Source organism: Miniopterus schreibersii, assembly GCF_964146895.1.
Source record: "Miniopterus schreibersii genome assembly, chromosome: 1".
NCBI classification, from domain to species: Eukaryota; Metazoa; Chordata; class Mammalia; order Chiroptera; family Miniopteridae; genus Miniopterus; species Miniopterus schreibersii.
Genome location: NC_138101.1, coordinates 156922571 through 156944410, shown reverse-complemented (window position 1 = coordinate 156944410; position 21840 = coordinate 156922571). Strand labels below are relative to the sequence as shown.

The window sequence follows — 21840 nt, the reverse complement described above, 5'->3', positions numbered from 1 at the left end:
AATGCTATGCATCAAGTAGAAATTCATAGGAAAACTTCCAATTTACAGTGCTTGCCAGTTTTCCTGGTATAAATACTCCTATTGTGCCCCATTTTAAGTTATTGATGATTTAACAATAAGCTCAAAAGTTCTCTTTAAGCAAAAATTAATAGGCTCTTGTAAGCTGGTGTGAGCAGGTTCCAGAACACCACCAGTTCTGAAGAAAATATCTTCATTGAAGCACAGAAAGAGTCAGAAGATGAGAAATGCAGATGAGAGATAAGAGAAAAAAGGATCCAGTGAAAAGGCATCATATATTTAATTGTAGTCCCAGAGGGAGAGGAAAGAGACAATGGGGTTGAAGCAACCTTCACCAAGACATTACCTGAAATCCTCCAATACTGATAAAAGACATTAACCTGCCCTAGCAGGTTTGGCTCAGTGGTTAGAGTGTTGGCCCTCAGACTGAAAGGTCCCAGGTTCTATTCCAGCCAAGGGCACGTGCCTGGGTTGCAGGCTCGATCCCAACCCTTCTGGGGGCACGTGCAGGAGGCAACCAATTGATGTGTCTCTCTCACATCGATGTTTCCCTCTTCCTCTCTCTTCCCTACCCTCCCTTCCACTCTCTCTCCAAAGCAATGGAAAAAATATCCTTGGGTGAGAATTAAAAAAAAAAAAAGACATTAATCCACAGATTTCTGTCAACCTCAAGCAGAATAAATAAGCAGACCTTTCCTAGACATATGGTAGGAGAACTGCAGAGGACTAAAGGCAAAGAGAAAATTCTAAAACCTAGAAGCAGCCAGAGGAAAATGACTTATTGGTTTCCAAACAACAATTAGACTAAGAGCTCACATTTCAACCTAAGTAATAGAAACCAGATGATGATGAAAAGATATCACCAAATGTCTGAAAGAAAAAACCCGCCAACCTAGAATTCTATAGCTAGTGAAATTATCCTTCAAAATGAAAATAAAACAATTTTTAGACAAAAACTAAGAATGTTACTAAAGGAAACATTTAGGAGTGATCTTCATGCTGGAGAAATTGGTCTCACATAGACGTGCAGATATGAATAAAATAACAAGAACAAAACAATCAGTCTAAGAATATATAACATAACTAATGTCTTGTGAGGGTTAAAATAGACATACAACTAAAATATTTGACAGCAATTGCATGTAAATCAGGTGGGATGTAAATGAACTCAAAGAACCTCAAGGTCCTAAGACTATCAGCAAAAGAGTAAAAGCATCAATTAACAGCTTTCCAAATTGATATATAGAGTCAATGCAATCAATCCCAATCTAAATCACAGCTGTTTTTGTAGAAATTATCAAACTGATTCTAAAATTCATGCAAAAGACTCATATTAGCCAAAACAACTTTGAAAAAGAAAAAATTTGATGTGCTAACACTATCTTACTTCAAGATCTATGAAAGTAAAGTAACCAGAACAGCATAATATGATATAAAGATAGACAAGTAGATCAATGGAACAGGATAGAGTCCAGAAAACCCACATACATATAAATTAATTTTAAAAAAATACAACGTGCCAAGCCAATGCATTGGAGGAAGGAAAATCTTTTAAATAAATGATCCTGAGACAATTGAAGATTCATATTAAAAAACAAAACAAAAACTTGCCCGGCTGGCATAGCTCAGTGGTTGAACATCGACCCATGAACCAGGAGGTCACGGTTCAATTCCCTGTCAGGGCACATACCCAGGTTGCAGGCTAGATCTCTAGAGTAAGGGGCACGCAGGAGGCAGCCGATGATGATTCTCTCTCATCACTGATGTTTTTAACTCTCTCTCCCTCTCTCTCTCTCTGAAATAAAAATTTTAAAAAATATTTTTAAAAATTTGAACACATACCTTAAATTAACTTAAAAATCAATCATAATACTTAATGTAAAATCTAAAACTATCATGTCCAGAGGAAATCATAGAAGAAAATCTTTGTGACCTCACCAAACACAGTAACAGCATTGAAAGCACCATATATAAATGAAAAAAAAAATGATAAATTGGACTTCATCAAAATTAAATACTCCTGCTTTTTACAAGACACTGTTAAGAGAATGAGAAGACAAGCCATGGAAAGGAGAGAAATCTTTACAAATAATATATCTGAAAAGAACTTGTATTCAGAAAATATTAAAAGTTTCAAAACCCAGCAATTAGAAAATAAACAACACAATTTAAAAGTGGGTTAAAAATTCAAATAGGCACTTCACCAAAAAAGACATGAGTGGCAAAAACAAAAGCACATGAAAAGATGGTCAACATTATTAGTCATTAGAGAAATGTAAATTAAAACCACAAGACAACACTACACACCTATTAAAATGGCCAAAATTTAAAAGATTGGCTATACCAAGTATTAGAATGTGGAGAAATTGGAACTCTCATACTCTGCTGGTGAGAATAAAAAATAGTACAACTAATTTGGAAAACAATTTGGCAGTTTCTTTAAAAGTTATACACCTGTGATGTAATCTATCCATTTTACTTCTACAGTAAGTATTTACCCAAGAGAAAGGGGAATAAATGTCAATACAATGACTTGTGCATGAATACATATAATTGTTTGTTTTAAAACAAACAAACTGGAAAACCAAGCATCTATCAACAAGTAAACGGGTAAACAAATTAGAAAATGCCAGCTAACCTACAGTGACCAAAAACCGATTCTTGGTTGCTTAGGGAGGGGTGGGAGGGAAAGGAGGAAGGAAATACAAAGGAACAGGAAGAAACTTTGGGGGATGATGAATATGTTCATTATCTTGATTGTGGTGATGGCTTCACAAATGTATACATATGTCAAAAGTTATCAAATTGTGCACTTTAAAAATGCACAGATTACTTTATGTCAATCAGACCTCAATAAAGCTGGGGTTGGGTTTTTTGGTTTTGTTTAACTATTTTGAGGAACCATTTATGTCCTTTAGATTTGAAAACATTGAAGTTCTGACAGAATCACATAGATGAGACTGTTTAAAAACAGGTGCTTAGGTGGGGGGCAGGCTCTATGGAGAGCTATTGGACAATAGTTATCAGAGTAACAAATGCACCTGCTCTCTGACCGGCAGCGCTACTTCTCCTCCTACAGAAGCACTTAAATTTGTATACAAGGTGCTAGGGCAAGTTTATTTATTGAAGTATTGTTTGCAATAGCAAAGCAGTAGAAACAACTTCAACATCCATCAATAGGGTCTAATTAAAGTTAAATAAAATGAATTATGGTAAATTCATATAATAGGACACAATGTAGTTATAAAAAGGAGAAGAAATTATATACTACTAATAAAAAGACCCCCAAGATATATTTTTAAAGGACAGGTTGCAGAGTAGTATGCATATTATATTGCCAAGTAAAAAGAGGGAGGGAGAGAGGAGAGGAGAGGAGAGGAGAGGGGAGGGAGGGAGGGAGGGAGGGAGGGAGGGAGGGAGGGAGGGAGGGAGGGAGGGAGGGAGGGAGAATGAAAAGACTAGCTACAGAGGTGATGATATTTATAACCTATATAGTGAAACATTCATATTTTCAGTGGAAAAAAAAAAGACAAGAAACTAAGAGGCAAAAAATGGTAAAAGACTTTGATGTTTACAAAAGAGGATATCCAAATGGCCAATAAACTTGAAATTGTGCTCAGCCTCCTTAGTAATCAGGAAATGCAAATTAAAACCACCATGAGATATCATTACGGACCTGCTGTGTGGCTAAAGTTTAAGACTAACGATGCCAAGTGTTGGCTGGGATGTCAAGAAACAGAACTTGCCTACACTATAGTGGTTGGAGTATAAATTGTTACAGCCGCGTTGAAAACTGAAGTTGAAGATATTCATACTCTCCAACGCAGCACTCCCACTCCCAGGTATATAACCATCAGAAATGTGTTCACCAAGATCCATGCACAATAATGTTCCCAGCAGCCTTGTTTTTAATAACCCCTATAAATCCTGCACATCCATTTTCAACGTGGGAGAAAGAGATTTGACACATCACCAAGCAATTCTGACACCACCTGGGTGTCCAAAAATTCAACTCAATTCTGATACTATCTACCTGGGGACAGAATCAGATGCCGCAGGGTAAGAGCTCAGTCTCACAAGACTGCCTTCCGCAAGTCCTGGTTGTTATCTGTGCTTCTAACCAACTGGCTGTAAATCAGAGGTTCCCACAACCCCCTCCTTGAGTTCGATTAATTTGCTGGCTCACGCAACTCAGAAAATCCATTTCCTCGCTAGATTACTGGTTTATTACAAAGGATATTAATCAACCGCTACATGAAAAGATACATGGGGTGAGGTCTGAACAAAGGAGCTCTGTCCTGGTGGAGTTAGGGGACTTTGAAGTTTGGGAACTGACATGGTAGCACATGGAAGTGTCCTGGTTCTCCAGTCTGGAAGATCTCTGAACCCTCTTTTTTTTTTTTTTTTTTTTACAAATGTTTCACTACACAGGCATGATTGATGATTAAATCAGGGCCATTGTGATAGATCCAATCTCCAGCCCCCCTCCCTTCCCTGTGGAAAAGAGGTCCGTGGGGTGGGCCTGAAAGTTCCAGCTCTCTAAAAACATGGTTGGGTCTCCTGGCAACCAGTCCCCATCCTTAGGTGTGTTCCAACAGTCACCTCATTAACATAAACCCAGTTATGGTGGAAAGAGGCTTGTTATGAATAACAAGACTCTCGCTTTGCCTTTATGGCTCTGAAGCTACTGAGGACAAGACACCAAATATTTTAACAAAAGATACTTGGATTGCTCTTATCACTCAAGAAACTCAAAGGGTTTTGGGAGCTATGAACCAGGAACTGTGGATACTCCTCCATTGAAGGACATTTGGGTTGTGTCTAATCTTTTTCTATTGCAAAGAATGCTACAATGAACAACTCTGCATGTGCATAATTTCACATGAACACACACACACAGATTACATATATATATACATAGGATCAAGCCCCCGACACTGAATTGCTGTAACAAAGACCGTGCATTTGTAACTTGGATAGAGATTGTCCACTTAGAACCAACTGCACTTCCACCAGCCATATACGAAAATGTTTATTTCTCCCGCAGCCCTGGCAATAGTGTGTGCCAGCAAACCTGGCAATTTTTGTCAATCTGGTACCTCAGCATAGCATTCATTTACATTTCTTTTATTATGCGTAAGTTGAGCTCTACCTCTCCACACGTTTAAGAGCCACTTTTCCTTTTCTGTGAACTGTTTGCATTCTTTGCACATCTCTCCTGAGGTTTAACCTTTCTCTTCTCAGTTTCTAGGAATTCCCTCCACACTGGGAGATGAGCCCTTTGCCCTTCCTCTGGGATACGAGTTGCAGCTACTTTCCTTCAGGTTGCTTTCTGTCTTTTCTTATTGGTGTATGTTTTGTTTGGCCAATTGGAAGGGTTCATTTTGTTTTTAATGTGGTCAAGCTTACGAGCCTTCTCTTTTTGGATTCTGCTCTTGAGTTGTATTGAGAAATGTCTATCCCCACTCTAAGGATATGAAGGAATCCTCCCACGTTTTCTTCTAGTACTTTTTTGACTTCAGTTTTACATTTAAATTTTCAATCCATTTGGAATTTATCTTTGTTAACAATGTGAGATGTGGATCCAATTTAATACTCTCCCAGATTATAACCCACTATTTCCTTACCATTTATTGAATAGTCCATTGTTGTCTAATTTTGCTTAGTACTTTAATTTGAATTTCCCAACAGCAAGATTAAGAATTTATTGTTCAGAAGAGATTATTTCAAGTTATCCTCATTCTGTGCCCTCAAAGTGCCAAAGATGTCAACAGTATCTCTCTCTGTCTGCCATGAGTCCTGCTTTAAGTGAAATGAAGGAGCATCATGCTGGTTCCCCTGTTAAATATCAGGAAACGTGTAACCCAAGTAAAAGACCAGCCTCCAAAGACCTAAGAGTAACAAGTCAGTACTGTGTCCCTGGCTTCTAGATTAGTCAACAGAGGTTGCATTTTCCTTTCACCAAAAAGTCCTGGTTAAGAAAAAGTGAAGGAATTTAGAAGTACAAATTGGTAGTTATAAAATAGTCATGGGGATATAAATTATAGCATAGGGAATATAGTCAATAATATTGTAATAACTATGTATGGTTCTAGGTGGGTGCTGGAAATTATCAGGGGACCACTTTGTAAAGTATATAGTTGTCTAACCACTATGCTGTATGCCTAAAACTAATATAAAATAATATTTAATATAAACTTTAATTGAAAGTAAAATTAAAAAATACATAGTGGGACAATTGGGGACATTTGAATTCGGTGTAGGTATTTAATAATAATATGTTTTCAGTGTTTAAGAAAAAATCCTGGTTGTAAAGTTTTAAGTTCTTTCTAAGATTATGTTCATCTAGAAGCTGGTTTAAAATACCAAACAACTCATTCAACTTATCCCTGCATTGCATTCCTTTTTTCCTCCCACTGAATTACTTTGCCCATCAAAATACAATGGTCACATATTTCGATTGAAAAGACATTATTAAACAAGGTTGTAATTATGTGATGAATACACTTTCCCATTGAATTTAATGGTCACAGTCAGAGTAACAAAGGCGTACAAACAGGATCAGATGTACAGGCTGGAAAAGACTACAAGAAGAACATAAATTATAAAGACAGCAGAAAGCCGGGTCGCTTATTTTCTCCAAAAAGTTCTTTCCTCATTTATCTCCCTCTCCATAAAGCAAACCCATGCTAACCCCTGCTTAGGTTGGGTAGATCTCGTTTGGAGGAATTCTGAATTAATAAACAGGTAACTCAAGGGTAATGATTCTCTCTCAGTGGTGTGGTTAGTGGAGAGGGCATTGGAAGAGGAGTCCAGAGCTTTCGGTCTCTGTTTTTCCTTGAATAACCCAGGACAAGTCGCTCAATCCTCTAACCCTAATTTCCTATTCTATCACATATCTTCCATCTGTCCCCACAATTAGATTAAGGATCAAGTGAGCTGATAGGTCAGAAGGGCTTTTCAAAGTACACAGAAGTATGATTCAGACTGTCAGGGTGGAGACAAAAAACAAGTCATAGGCTCCACTCCAGCATCTTCCTTTTACCGAAAGAAAATGCTGACTTGAGGGGATTCTGTAAACCCCAGCCAGGGAAAGAGCTGGAATGAACCCTGACCTCCCGATGCCAAGCTCAGTGCTTTTCCCAAGCTGCCATATTACAGGTCGTCAACAGGTTGACAGTAAGGCCAGAGCATCCCTCAGTCACTGATGGGGCATGGCCTGGGTCTGTGTCCACAGCTGTAAGTGTGACCAACTGTGTGTGGCCTGGGGAAAGGCTTTCATTCCTTCTGGGTCCCAGTTCCCTTATCAAACTAAAATGGATGGGCTGGACAGAATCTGTGTGCCCTTCAACAATTATATTCTAAAGTGTTATCTCAATGCAAACTTACAAACATACTCGCATACCTTTTATCTACTGCACACACAACAGAGTAGGCATTGGGTTACGAATTGCCAACCCCACCCTCATCTTCCAGGACAGCTCATAGCCTTCCGATCAAGTCCAAATTCCTTTCCTTGGCATTCGAGATCCTACCACCACCAAGCTGCCTTTCTAATTTTATCACTAACTCACCTGAACCTCCTAGCCCACTGTGCTCCTCACTGTCCCCAAATATTCCTGCCACTTCCCACCTGTCTGTACTTCGGTCAATGCTGTTTCTGAGTTGTCATCCTTCCCCTATTATCATCAAGACCCTGCCTGTCCTTGGGGTGAGAGGATGATGGAAAGACCCCAGGTTCCTCCAGCCTACCCCATGCACATGCTGTGTCACCAAGGTGGGATGCTATAGGGGACAAGGTACAGGTTCTACTTTCTCAGAGTCCCCACGCTGCTCAGAGATGTGTCTGCACACATAGCAAGGGCTCCACCACACATGCTCTCTACTTTTGAGTAGATTTTAAAGTTGTTTGGTTTTATAGTTGGGAAAAAAGGGTCCAGAGGAGAAGGGATTGGCCTAACATTTCACAGCAGAGCACGAACACATCTAAGACAGCAGAGTTGGAAAGGAAGCCCAGCCTACAAGTCTGACCCACACACCACCACCAAGTGATGAGTTGAATAACTGGGCATCTAAAATGTATGCAGGTGTGTTTACTGGGATTCTATTTTTAAGAGTGAAAAATTGAAAACCACCAAAATAACCATGAATGCATTAGGGTATTTCCAGACTGTAAAAAATTATGGAGTCATTAAAGCATTTTAATGGAGTTGAGTGGAGTCTTTAAAGAATGAGATAGCGTGAGGAAATAGCCATGGCAGCTGTCAGTCAGTGAAAACAGGTTTAGGGGAGTGTGAATAACATAATTCACCTTTTTAAAAAGGAAGCGCACACGCTCGAAGCTTGCAAAGACAGACCTAGCCCATTAGCAGTGCTTCGCTGCCCTGGGGGAATCATACGGAAAACTTTCATTTTCTGTAATATAAACATGTATTGTGTATTCATGTATGTTACGAACATGCACTATTTTTATAATCGGGGAAAAAAGGAGCAACTTTTATTCAACTGCAGTAGTGTTTTAAAGTTAAATGAGAATAAACTCAAATATAAAAACTCTAGGGGGAGACAAAAAAGGTTCAGATTCATCCATTTTGAAGCTATAAAATATAAAAAGAAGGAACTTTATCGGGCACTCCCTTTGCTTCTATAAAGGAAGAGTACACGGCGCCTGGCTGAAGCAATGACACAAACGCAAACAGGCAAGCGGCTCAGGATTGTGACGGCTGCAATCATTGCACTGGCTGATATCAGACGTGACAATGTAATTGCTTCCCTGGTTTAAGAGTTTCCAGAATTAGACCTTGAGGAAGTGCTTAAGAACATAAGACATTATTTACTGACAGAAACCAGAGGAGATTTTCCTGTCTGGCTCCTGGGTAGTCTGAGGGCGCCTCCCACGCCACTTTAAACAGGGGAATCTGCTTTCTGTCCCCAGCTCTCCTGCCGCGTGCCTGGTTACGGCAGAAATGATAAGAAACGGAGTCTGAAGACTGGGCCGTAGCTCTTTCACGAACGGCAAAGCACAGAGCCAGTAACTTTCTCTCCGAACCAGAGTTACCTCATTTATCAAATGACACTCACTCAGCCTATCTGCCAAGGTTTTCATGCCTGGTTTAAAAGGTTATACACCCACACCTTGGAATTATATGCAGATATTAGAAGGACTGGGGAGAGAGTCCATATATGAATGTGAAAAGAGCACTAACATAAATTAGCAAGTGTAAAACACCAGGCACAGAACAGAACATACTGAGCGATCGAGTTTGGGTGGGGCTAGAATTTACAAGCTCTGAGGAGCTAGATGATTCATCCACGGACTCCTGAGAAACGTAAATGGTCTCAGAGTGACCCAGGGCCGAGATGAGCAGGGAGTCCTCTAGCTTCCATTCTTGCACCATTTGGTCTAACTTTTATGTTCTGTTTATTACTCTTCTAAGAAACATAATTTAGCCCTGGCTGGTGTGGGTCAGTGGTTACCGGAGCTCCAAGGGCTGGATTCCCGGTCAAGGGCACGTACCTGGGTTGCAGGTTCACTCCCCAGCATGGACTGGTTGGAAAGACTAAATGAAGCATTCTGTTTAAGAAACAGCTCTGTAAAGTATAACAATTCACCGGTATTATTTCACCTTCCTAAACAGAACTAAATATCTATTTATTGAATTCTGTTCTAAAACAAGATCAGAATCACCCAGTTGAAAGCTTCCATTTTTAATATTCTTTGATGGTTTGAAGCATGAGACCAGCGGTTGTCTGAGGGTGCTGTGCAGGCCACCGAGAGCTTTGCCCATCCCTCCGTGTCATCGGCTTTAGGCCACGCCGCCCTCTAACTGTGCTCCCTGCCTCTGGCCTTGCCCCTGGTAGTTCTCTACTCAGCAGTTACAGGGAACACACAAAAATATAAGCCAGATTATGTCACTCTCTGCTCATGACCCTCCAGTGGCTCTCACCTCAGCCAAAGCGAAGTTCCTTGCAAGGCCCTGCCTAGTGTGCTCCCCCCTCCCCCGAGGCTCCGGCCGTGGCTCTCTCGCGGTCCCTGGCACACCAGCACCTCCCTTCCCCGGGGCCTCTGTCCTCACTCACGTCCCATTACCCGTTAGCCGCAGGGCTCCCTCCTTCAAGTCATTACTCAAATGTCACCTTCTCAGGAGAATCTCCTCTGAGCACCATTTTTTATTTTTAATCCTCACTTGAGCATGTTGTTATTGATTTTGAGAGAGAGAGGAAGGGGGGAGAGAGAGAGAGAGGGAGAGATAGAGACAGAGACAGAGACAAACGTCGATTGACTCACTCCCACACACTCCCCTACCGGGGATCTAACCTGCAATCTGGGTGCGTGCTCTGACCCGGGATTGAACCCTCGATTTTTGGTACATGGGACAACATTCCAACCAACAGAGCCACCCGGCCAGGACTGATCATCCACTTTCAAATTACAGCCCTCGACACATGTGCACGCCCTGTGCCCTTTTCCTGGTGTATTCGCCTCCAAAGCACTTATCACTATGTATTTTTCCTATTTATCTTGTTTGTCGCCCGCAGTCCTCCGCTGTTAAGTTTGCTCACGAGAGCGGGGAGCGTTTGTTTTGTTCACGGCTGCACCCCCGGTCCCTAGGACAGTGCGTGACAGCAGGTGCTTGATACACGATTTTCACCGAATTCTGGCCATAGGGAGATGGAACAAGTTGAGTTAGTTTACGTAGCTATCTGCCAAGAAAAGAAAAACTTGCGTTTCTTCAAAAGGCCACCCACCTTTGGGGATGATTTTTAAATGGGGGGGGGGGGGTGAGAGATAAAAGCAGGGAGGAAAGCAGCACGCAGAGAGCGTCTTTCACTGAACTTGACAAGACTTTAGGGGCAGACATGAGCCACGCAGTTGCTAATTGTCATAAAGGGCTTCCAGCTGTCAGGCAGCGTCCAAGGTTAAGGACTTCCGGAGGGAAGGGGGGACATTCTTGCAACAAAGGAACACAGAATCAATACAGACATTAGAATAAATACAGATATTAAAGGAGATAAAGCAGGCAGGTTAAATATTTACTCCATGCTTGGGATAAACGCAGCAGCCGATCCCGGAGGCTGGTGAACACTGGGCAGATGGAGTCGGATCAGAAGAAGGATTTCCTCCTCCGATAACCCCGAGGGGGTTCTGACCCTGGTGGCAGGGCTGCTGTCACTTTAACAGCCGTGCTTCCCCAATTCATGTGGCTCAGGCACGCGGCAGACTCTCTCTTTACCACAAATATGAAGTCCTTGAGACATGAATAATGGGAGGGCTTATAAGAATAAACAATGAGTAAGACAGTCTTACTGGGTGGGCTCTGCTGGGTGGACCCCATTTCTCATCTGTGAGTCACGAGGAAACTGGGGGGGCCCAGAACCTGTACGTGAGAAAGGCCTCTAGACCCTCCCAATCCACGGGGGAGAGGCGCTGTGCTTCCTTCCACACACATACTTGTAGCACCTACAGGCAGCCGGGCCCCTGTAGGAATGTTCTTTGAATTGCCTGAGGTCCCATCTTCCGTGACAAGAGGTGGAATCTAATTCTTGGGGAAGAGCCATTTCGTTCTGCTTGGGGGGAAGCTCTGCCCTCTCTCACCAACTCTTTCCACCTTCCTCTTCCGCGCCTCGCCCTCCTTTCCCTCTCCTGCCCCTCTCAGAGCCCACTTCCACTTCCCCTGGCCATTTCCAGCGACTGTCACAGCACACGGCACCTCTGAGCTGGAGGCTGTCAGTGGGGGGGAAACAACTATTTCTTCTGGGCGTTTTTCATTCCTGGAAGTCTGGGCAAGTTAGTATTCGGTTCACTTATTTACCTACACCCAAGCTCATCCTAAAAAGGAGATTAAAATAAACATAAACTCTGCTAAGGAAACAAAAATTATGAATAAGAAAGATGAGGCAAAGGGACAGGACATAAAATGGAATCAGGAATGGAATGAGGCTAATATAAAATGCATGCCAGCAAGTCTTACGCCTTTAATAAGAAGGGCTACAAATTCAATTCTCAATTTTCTAGCTGGGAAACAAAAAGTACATAAGTAACATGAATCCTAGGGTCTATCTGATTCAAAAAATAAAACAGTTTGAGAAACACATACCTGACCCAATGCCAACAGGAGAAATTTCTCCTATAGATATAACGTAATGAATGGTGACAACAATGTCTTTAGAATGGGCAAAGTGCCAGTGTCACAGAACTAGTTCTTAGAAGATCCCTCAGGGAAAACCCTGGGCATCTCTCCACAGAGCCATATTGAAAGCAATTCTAGGGAAGTGCAGGCCACAGACATCTGCTGGTCTGACATACCCAGTTCCAAACCTGCTACCCACAGGTGGGCTTAGTTTAGGTGGGACTGTTTTGTGACCATCACTGCTGTTGTTTTAAAGTTAATGCCTTTAGGTGGAGCATATACGTTCCACTTCACCCTCCATTGTTTTTCTTCCAGTGACTTCATACATTCATGTTGCTTTGGAGACCGCATTTATTTATCTACTCATTAAGCAGGTATTTTCGAGCACCTTTTATTGCCTAGCACTGTTCTCTGCAAGCTTCCTCAGGAAGCTTAAATCCTAGTGGAAAGCAACAGGAAGTAGGTGATTAAGTAAAAATATGTGTTATATCCGATAGCTAAGTGTTATAGAAAATAATAAAGGGAGAGGGAGTGCTAGAGGGAGAAACATTTTATGGAGTAGTCTCACCACAAAGGTTGCTTTTGAGTAATGGCCTGAAAGAAGTGAGGGACCTGTGTGCATATCAGGAGGAACAGCAAGTGCAAAGGCCCTGAGGTAGGATGGGGCTTGCCTTGTTGGAGGAACAGCACACAAGCTAATGTGACCAGATCAAACAGCAAGGGTGAGCCAAGAAACCATTTAGGAAAAGAAGAAATGGTAGAAGGGCAGGTAACAAAGGGCCTGGTAGATCACTGTAGGTACTTCAGAGGAAGCTGTTGGAGGGTTTTGAGTGGAGAAATTACATCATCTGATTTAGGATTAGGACTGTTCTGACTGCTGGATGCAGTAGATCAGCTGTCAGATTAATCTAATCATCCCTTGATTTAGAAAAACTGGAGTGATTGTATATTCTTCAAGAAGTTCCCTGTAAGTATGGTTTCTTTCAGACTTTCAGTGGGATGCCTGGCACGTAGTAGGCATGTAGCCAGCTCTAGGGAGAGCTATGGGTTTTAATTGTCAGCAGAGCTGAGAGCGTGAACCAAAGAGCCAAACTAAGACCAGCACCTGAGGAGAGGTGAGTTGAGAAAGTCCTCAGAAGTCCATTTTAGTCTGCTCCAGGACACAGGTGGCTAACATCCGGGGAGCAGGGCTACAAGTGTGTCCTGGAAAATAGTCAAGCAGCAGGAACAACAGGGCTTTCATCTCGGTCAGTAAAGAAAAAGGGAGTCCATGGAACACGTAGCTCTGAGAAAGTTCCTTTGTGAGGCCTTTAACTCAAACCAGTGGCAAAACAAACAGAAAGGTAACTGAAATCAAAGACTGGCTTCCTGGGATTATAATAATCAGCTGAAAAGTAATTAAAAGCAGGGGGCCCTGATCATGCACAGTGGCCTTGTCACCGAGAACAATAGCCCTTTCTTCTGGTCTAAAAGTGTTTCCATGTGCCCTAGCAGTTAAGGCACCTGAACAGAAGTGCCCTCCACAGGCCGCCCAACCCTCTCTGAGAGAACCCATGAGGAGTGGAAGTGGGCCCTGGGCACCCCAACTCTGCAGCTCACTGCTTGGTAACCTAGGGCAAGTCAGGCCCCTCTGTGAGCCACTTTCTCATCTCAAAATTAGTTTTATGAGGGACTAAATGGGATTGGAAACATAAGAACATTGCACAGCTCATCATAGGGGCTTGTTCCATTCATATTGCTTCCCTTCGCCATCTCCCTCCCCCCACACAGGTTGACCAGGGCGAAGTCTCAGGCAAGCCCCCCTCTATTGCTCCAGCACATCTGACCGCTTCTCCATCTGACCGGCCTTTCCCAGGCGCTGGCTCAGGAAGTCTGAAGCTCCCTGCCCAAGGAAGGCCAGAGAAATCTACCCCGAGATTCCAGCAGCCTGTTCCTAGGAAGGCCGAGCAGGTCCCTGTCACACTCCTCCCGCTCTCTCTGACCCCCGCAGCCCTCCATGCGCTGCCCTTTGCCAAGTGCACCTGCCCTGGGGAGGACTCCATGACAGGAGGCAGGAAAAGCTCCAGAGAGGCCCGCCAAGCTCGCAGGAGAACCCAGGCTCCTGCAAACCTGGCGCAAACGCTTCCCTGGATTCCTCCCTCTACCAAATAAAGAAAATGCAAGGTTGCTAAACAGGGCTTCATGTTTCAAGACAGACAGAAGAGAGGATGCTCCTTTGTGGAAGAGAAGAATTTTCCTGGGTTTTAGTATGTAAGCAAGGTCTGTTCAGGTTGAAAGAACACGACCGACCCAAGGTCTCCATCTAGTCTAGGAGCACCAGGAATTAGGCCGCAGCGGATCCCAACACTGCAGCTAAGTGTCCTTGATCCCAACACTGCAGCTAAGTGTCCTTGCTGGCTCCCCAGCCTCTCCCAGCCACCTCCCAGGACTGTGACAGCTACAAAGAGGCTGGGGGGCCAACTGGCGGACACAAGAGACAGGCCGAGGCAAAGAGGGAAACCGAGTAGTGCAAAAGATGAAGCCCAAAAGGGTAGATGTGGAAAGTCACGCCGCCAATATCTGGAGCCACTGGGGGTGCAGACTCTCCATCCCAGCCGTTCCCTGGGTGGGGTGCTCAGCCTCTCCTCGCTCACACGCAGGTGTCCTCACAATGACTCACGGTACTTGAAATAACTTGACTCCAGTCCTTCCACCCAAGGAAGCCATGGTACTATTGACCTAGTGCACACAAAACCCCTCCCTCATTTGGGGGCGCAGCCCTTCCAGGGCCAAGGCACTTACCTGCCTCCTCGTGTCCTTTCTTTTCTCCTGGGGAAACATCTTAGATTCCTTCCGTGTCTGCTCGGACACTTCAGTCCTGAATTTCTCCCCAGTCTAATTGCTCTTTAAATATGTGCTGGGCTCACCTTAAGGGCTTCTCTCACCGTAATGTGCATGAAAATCACCTGGGTTCTCATTGTCATTCCCTGTGGGTTCCAGGTCTGGGTGGGGTCCAAAACTCCGAGTTTCCAACAACCTCCAGGCAATGCTGATGCTGATGGTGACCACTTTGAGCAGGAGGACTTCCACTCAGGGTCGCCTTTCTACTTGGAATCACCTGGCACTTGTTAGAAACGTGGCTCTTGTGTTCCATCCAAATCTCCTGAGTCAGAATCTGTAGTTTAACAAGATCCACAGGTACACAGAATGCACTTTAAAATTTGGAAAAAAAAAGGTTGACAACCATGGCTGCTTATTAGAATCACCTGGGAAACTGGAAAACAATCCAATGGCCCAGCAGCACCCCAGACCAATTACATCAGAGGGTGGGATCCAGGCATCAGTGGTTTTCAAGCCCCCGGTGATTCCAATGTTCAGCCAGAGTTGAGAGCTCTGCCACAGAGCATCTTAAAGACATTACCTCTGAGACCACTGCCCAGGGACAGCAGGACATGTTGTGTTACTTTGAACTTCTCAGGTCCCAGCTTGAGGTCCCATTAGCTCTGGGCAGCCATGCACAATGCCAACTCTTTTTTTTTTTTTTTTTTTTAATTTATCTTTGTCTTTGAAAGTATTACAAATATCCCCCATTGATTACCCTCCACCCTGTACCCCTCCCCGCCCCCCGGCCTTCATCACACTATTGTCTGTCCACAGGTTATGTACATATGTATATAAGTTCTTTGATTAATCTCTCCCCACCCACTCCTTCCTTCCCTCTGAGATCCCTCAGTCTGTTCCATGCTTCTGTGTCTCTGGATCTATTTTGTTCATCAGTTTATTTTGTTCATTAGATTCCACATATGAGTAAGATCATGTGGTACTTGTCCTTCTCTGACTGGCTTATTTTGCTTAGCATAATACTCTCCAGGTCCAGCCACGCTGTCTCATAGGGTAAGGGATCCTTCTTTTTTTTAAAATATGTCTTTATTGATTTCAGAGAGAGGAAGGGAGAGGGAGAGAGAGAGAAACATCAATGAGGAGAGAGTCACCGATCGGCTGCCTCCTGCATGCCCCGCACTGGGGATTGAGCCCACAACCTGGGCGTGTGCCCTGACTGGGAATTGAACTGAGATCTCCTGAAAGGGATCCTTCATTTTTACAGCTGCATAGTATTCCATTGTGTAACTGTCCAAGAAGATGTTTGATATGATTTCAATCTTCTTGGACTTGTAGAGACTTGTTTTGTGTCCTAACATGTGGTCTATCTTTGAGAATGTCCCATGTGCACTTGGGGAGAATGCATATTCTGCAGCTTTGGGGTGAAATGTTCTGTAAATGTCAACTAAATAATTATCATTATTCAAAATGTGTATACATTTTTGGGGACACTCTGTATATACCTTTATATCACATTTTGTTTATCCTTTCATCAGTCGATGGACATTTGGGTTGTTTCTACCCTTTGGCGATTCTGAATAATGATTCTATGAGTATTCTTGTACAGATTTTTGTGTGAACATATGTTTTGAATTCTCTTGAGTATATACCAAGATGTAGAACTGCTGAGTCACATGGTAACTCTAAGTTAAACCTTGTGAGGAACTGCCAGACTGTTTTCCATAGCAGCTGCACCATTTTATATTCCTACCAGCAGTGTATAAGAGTTCCACATTTTTTCATGTCCTCATCAACATTTATTATTGTCTGTCTTTCTATTTTAGACATATTAGAGGGGTTGAAATATTTCATTGTGGTTTTTTGATTTGCATTTCCCTGATGACTCAGGATGTTAAGCATCTTTTCATGTACTTATTTCCTGTTACAATTTATTCTGTTAAATTCAACCCAGCATCACAACTGATCACACATTTGGACCTTGCTCCTATCTTTGCAATTTTTTGCATTTATGGTCTTATCTTTGCAATTTTTTGCATTTATGGTCAACTGCAAGTATCATGCTATAATGTTAACTTCCCCATCCATTCTCTTTCCTCCCATCTGCAGCTTGTAAAGGTCTGTGAAATGCAGAGCTAAGTGGAGCTGCAAAAAGGCAGACTCTAACATAGGAATTGCTCCCCAGCAGTTTTAGGAATATGATGTGGTTGTCATAGGGAACACACTAGACCTGGAATCAGTGGATCTAGGTGCTCAGCCTTGCCTCACCAGCTCTATGACCTTGACCAAACTTCCTTGAGACTTAGTTTCCCTATTTGTAAAATGGAAACATTAATCTCTTACTCATTGCGTTATTGTCCAAATTAAACCAGATATGTACTTTAAAATGTCTGTACATAGTAGGTGTTCAGTTAAAATTAGTAACTTTGGTTTCTTTATCTGAGAATGAGAATAATAACAGTAACCCAGGAATGTTATGAGGGCTAAATGTTTTAGGTAAAAGTGATTTGTGAATGGCAAAGTCTTATGCATGTATCAGGTCATCGTTATTTAAGAAATTTGAAAGTTAGGGTGGGGTGTAGGTTTTTATTCACTGTTTCTTAACAAATCTAGCGTATTGCTCCATCTAGTGATAGACTTTATAGTTCCATAGTTTATATAGTTTAGAAAAAGCCAAAAAGCTGAAATGATTTCTTCTTGCTGAGTCTTATGAAGCCAAAGACATCTACATTGTCTAGCTCTCAGAACACTTGAGGTCTTCAATGAAATTTATTTTGCACTGTCCAGAAATAACATGTAAACAAGATAAAAGCACCTCGCATGGATGGTCCCCAATACTTTTACCTTCCTTTTGGAGTTTCCCCCAAACACAGACCCTTTAGAAAGAGCAATTTTTAAAAGTGCATTAATTAATTAATTTTACTCTTCATTAATCAAAGCCCTACCCATCTGGAACAATTAATTGGAGATCCTCATTAGTATGGGGCAGGAAGCTGCCCTACCAGGAGCTATTACCAGAAACAAGTTCATCTGCAAGTCTTCATGATGAGCATCTCACTTCTGTTAGACTCGAAATATTTAGAGAAATGTGACCATGCCTTCAAGTTCATGCAGGTATTTGTAACAGGATAGTACTTTTGAAACATACTAATTTACCTGTGTCGTTTGCATTTCCTTGCCCCACGCCTGCCCCCTATTCTGCGGAAGCATCCATCTGTCCCAGAGGGAAGTAGGAGGGGTACCGCAGGAATGCAAAGAGTCCACAGTTAGTTTTGAAACTCAGAATGGATAACTCGAAAGCAGAGAAAGACAACTTTTAAAAGCCAAGCTTTGTCATGAGAGAACGAATTTTCTAAATTCCTCAACTCCTAGAACTGGCAAGGGCCCTGGACTCTGGGCCAGGCCCTAAACCAAACCTGCCTGGATGGTGCTGAGGACGCCCCTTCTGCCACCAGGACCGAGGCCCCCCTGTCCCAGGAATGAGGAGCGACAAGGGGAAGGCCACAGGAAGCCCAGCTCTCTCTTTCACCCCAGGAGCATGTGAGGAGAAAGCTGCTCCTTTCCTTCCCCTTGGGTGAGAGGGTGAACATGCCCAGGACGGCTTGAGGGCGCTGAGAACAGGCGGGGAGCAGAGGGCAGGCTGTGGTCTTACTCCTGGAGCTCAGCACGTGGCCCTGGCCTGGCCTGGGCGGGGGCACAGCCCCTGGGAGACCCGGAGTGCCCGCCGGGTCCCAGGTGCCCGCTGCGGGCCCGGGGCCAGGGCAGGGGGGCTGCTTGGCCCACGCAGAGATGCCCACCCTCTGCCCCTGCCTCAGTCTCCTCCAGAGCCCTTACCATCGACCGGCATCGTGGCATTCACTTGCTTGTTTCTTTTCTCTCACGCAAGAACTTAAGCTTCATAAAGGCAGAAATTTTGCTCCGTTTTGTTCACGGCCGGTGCAACAGTTGGTGCTAACTCACGACTGTGGTTGCAGCTCGTCTATAGGACTCGCCTGCAAAGCCCCCGGGGAACTTCTCTGGGGCTCAGTTTCCTGTTCTAGAAAGTGAGAAAGTTGAGTCCACTGATCTCCAAGGGCCCTTCCTCTGAGGCAGTGCTTGGTTCTGGGTTCTTCCCATTGACACAGCTTCTCTGGGAGTTTCTATTCCCTCCACGTGGGGGCAGCAAGGGACAGTGAGTGGCAGGGGGCTGGCAGTGGCACTGCTCACATTTTTGTGATGACAGGCGAGGGGACCATGCCAACCTCTTCACTCCCCTCCATCCGCTCCCCGCTGCTCTCCCTCCGAGTCTCAAAAAGGAGTCAGATCTTTGCTTTCTTCGTGTCCCAACCCGGTTCCAAGAATTAAGTCACAGGTTTGAAAATTAAACAAGGCATGGCAATTAGGGCTAAAAACAGACTAGAGACCATCTAAAGCAATCAGACACGCTTGGGGTAAGTGAATTACAACAATTGAGCACTGAATTTAGCTCCAGGTTCCTAGACACCTGAGCAGGGCCCAGATTCAGTGAGGGGAGTGAGGCATCATCTCAAATGTTAAATGTATGATGGGCAACAGCCAAATCCTCAGGCATCAAGAGAAATAATATTTGAGGGCAGTATTTCTAAAAATCCAAGTTAACCAAAAAAATTCCATGATGAACAAAATGTCAAAAATTTGAATAAAATTACATAAAAATTATATATAGGGGCACACATTTTGTTGTTGTTGTTGTTTCAGTTTCAAAATGGCTCCATCAGCCACAGCTGGATCCAGTCTTATTTAAGGTTTGATATTTTGTTCATTGTGCTTTTAAAAAAATCTTTTAAAATTGCATTATTGCATTCACATATTATTTAATTATGGAGTTTTAAGTTTTCCAAGGTGAGTGTCTCACTTTGCCCCACCCTAGTCCCAGGCCTGCCAGGTCCCTCTCACCAGGGAACATCAGAATCCCTGTCCCTGGCCAACAACCCCTTGCCAGGGGTTGTCCTTGTGTGACCCTGACAGACACCGCAGACAGGCAGCCACCCCCCTCCCCTTGGCTGACACATGTTGGCTCTTCCCCCGAGTCTGGCACCAGCTTCCCATCCTTCTCAATATAGTGCTCCAGGCAGCAATATCTACTGATCAGAACTGGCAGACAAGACAAAATCTCATAAACAAAGACCTGGGAAATCATCTCGAATAGGAACAACTGGCATAATGTTGTGGAGATGAGGCTGGAGGAAAATTCCAGGTCCAAAGCTCAGTCTAAGCCGACAGAGTTGCAAGGGTGAGGAAACCATTGCTCTTGGTCATAATAGAAAAGCTCTTCATTTGTGCATATGTAGCCACTAACCACATGGGGCTATTGAGCACTTGAAATGTGGCTGAAGAACTGAGGAACTGAATTTTTAAATTTATTTCATTCAGGTTAATGTATTGGCCACATGTGGCATAATAGCTACTGTATTACAGTGCAACTCTCGTCAAATTTAACTTGCATTAGAACCGTGCGCAAGGTGTGCTAAAGCAGATTGCTGAGCCCATCTCAGAGTTTCCGGCCCAGCAGGCCTGGGCTGGGGCCTGAGAGTATGCATTTCTAGCAGCTTCCCAAGTGATGCTGATACTGCTGGGCTGGGAACACTTTGAGTACCACTGATCCAGGCAGTGTCCTGATTCCAAACAGCTGTGGGATATTGAAAGCATCACTGTCTTGGGCGCTGGCTTATCTTGAAGCCAAATGGCAACGTGGGCTTTGGAGACAGATATGGATTCAATCCCTGTTCCTCCATGAATTAGCTACATGACCATCCATAATCTACTCCATCAAAAAATGGAAATAATAGTACATACCAAACAGGGTAATTACAAAGGTCAAATATGATAAGGTATATACGCCATTTAGTATACATTTTTAAAAATTTCTCAATGCATTGGTCATTTTTATGCATGCAACAAAAATTTAATGAGGATCTACTATGTGCCCCACACGATGTGGTTCTTATTGTTGACAATAACTTAAATTGCGGCAGTTGCCACCCCAGGGGCCACTGGGCAATGTCTGGAGACATCTGTGGCTGTCACTGCTGAGGGATGCTCCTGACATTGAGTAGGTGGGGCCAGAGCTGCTGCTGAGCACTCCACAGTGTCCAGGATGGCCCACAGAAAATGACCTGACTCCAATGTCAGCAGTGCCGAGGGAGAGAGACCCTGCATTACAGTAACTGTCCCCCCCACACACACAATATCTTGTCCTTGGCCCCCAGATCTTTCTTATTACCTTTTCACTCCCTCCGGGATGGATCTTTAAGGGGTTTGTTTTGTCTCCTGCACCCCCTCCCCTGCCCAGTGCCCCCTCAGTATACATTTTAAGATCATTTCCTGCTCAGAAAATATGTCTATTAAATGAGATTATATATATGAAATAATATATCATTTGTAGCATAAGAAATAAGCATTTCCACAAAACAGTTCTATCACAATTCCCTAGTGCCAGTGTTTTAGTTATCTAATGCTGCATATAACAAGCAAACCCAAAATGCAGTGACTTAAAACCACACATATTCATGATCTCAGTTTCTGTGGATCTGATATGGGCGTGGCTGAGCTGGTGTCTCTGGCTTAAGGCCTCTCTCATGAGGTGACAGTAAAGCCACCAGGGCTGCGTCTCACACAAAAGCTTGACTTGGGGGTTGAGGAATCCTCTTCTTTTTTCTATTGTGGTAAGATAAACGTAAAGTTGATCATTGTAACCATTTTTAAGTGTACACTTCAGTGGCATTAAGTACGTTCCCACCAATGTACAAACATCACCAGAACATTTTCATTAAACACTAACTCCTGTCCTCCCACCCTGCCCCCAGCTCCTGGCAACTATCATGCTATTCTCTGTCTCTGTGAGTTTGTCTATTCT

At 43.5% G+C, this 21840-nt stretch overlaps 1 protein-coding gene across 3 annotated transcripts in view; it reads right to left on the bottom strand.

The window, feature by feature from the left end:
- Positions 1-15182, bottom strand: part of GCNT3 (glucosaminyl (N-acetyl) transferase 3, mucin type) — a 63363-nt gene extending 48181 nt beyond the window's left edge. For 2 of the 3 annotated variants that reach the window (XR_013998652.1, XM_081134712.1), the window contains exon 1: positions 14931-14986. The gene's annotated coding sequence lies outside the window, so the exon portion shown is untranslated. Of the gene's footprint in view, positions 1-14930; positions 14987-15094 lie in introns of those variants that run through there. The other variant, XR_013998651.1, reaches the window with a different exon arrangement.
- Positions 15183-21840: the final 6658 nt, after the last annotated feature.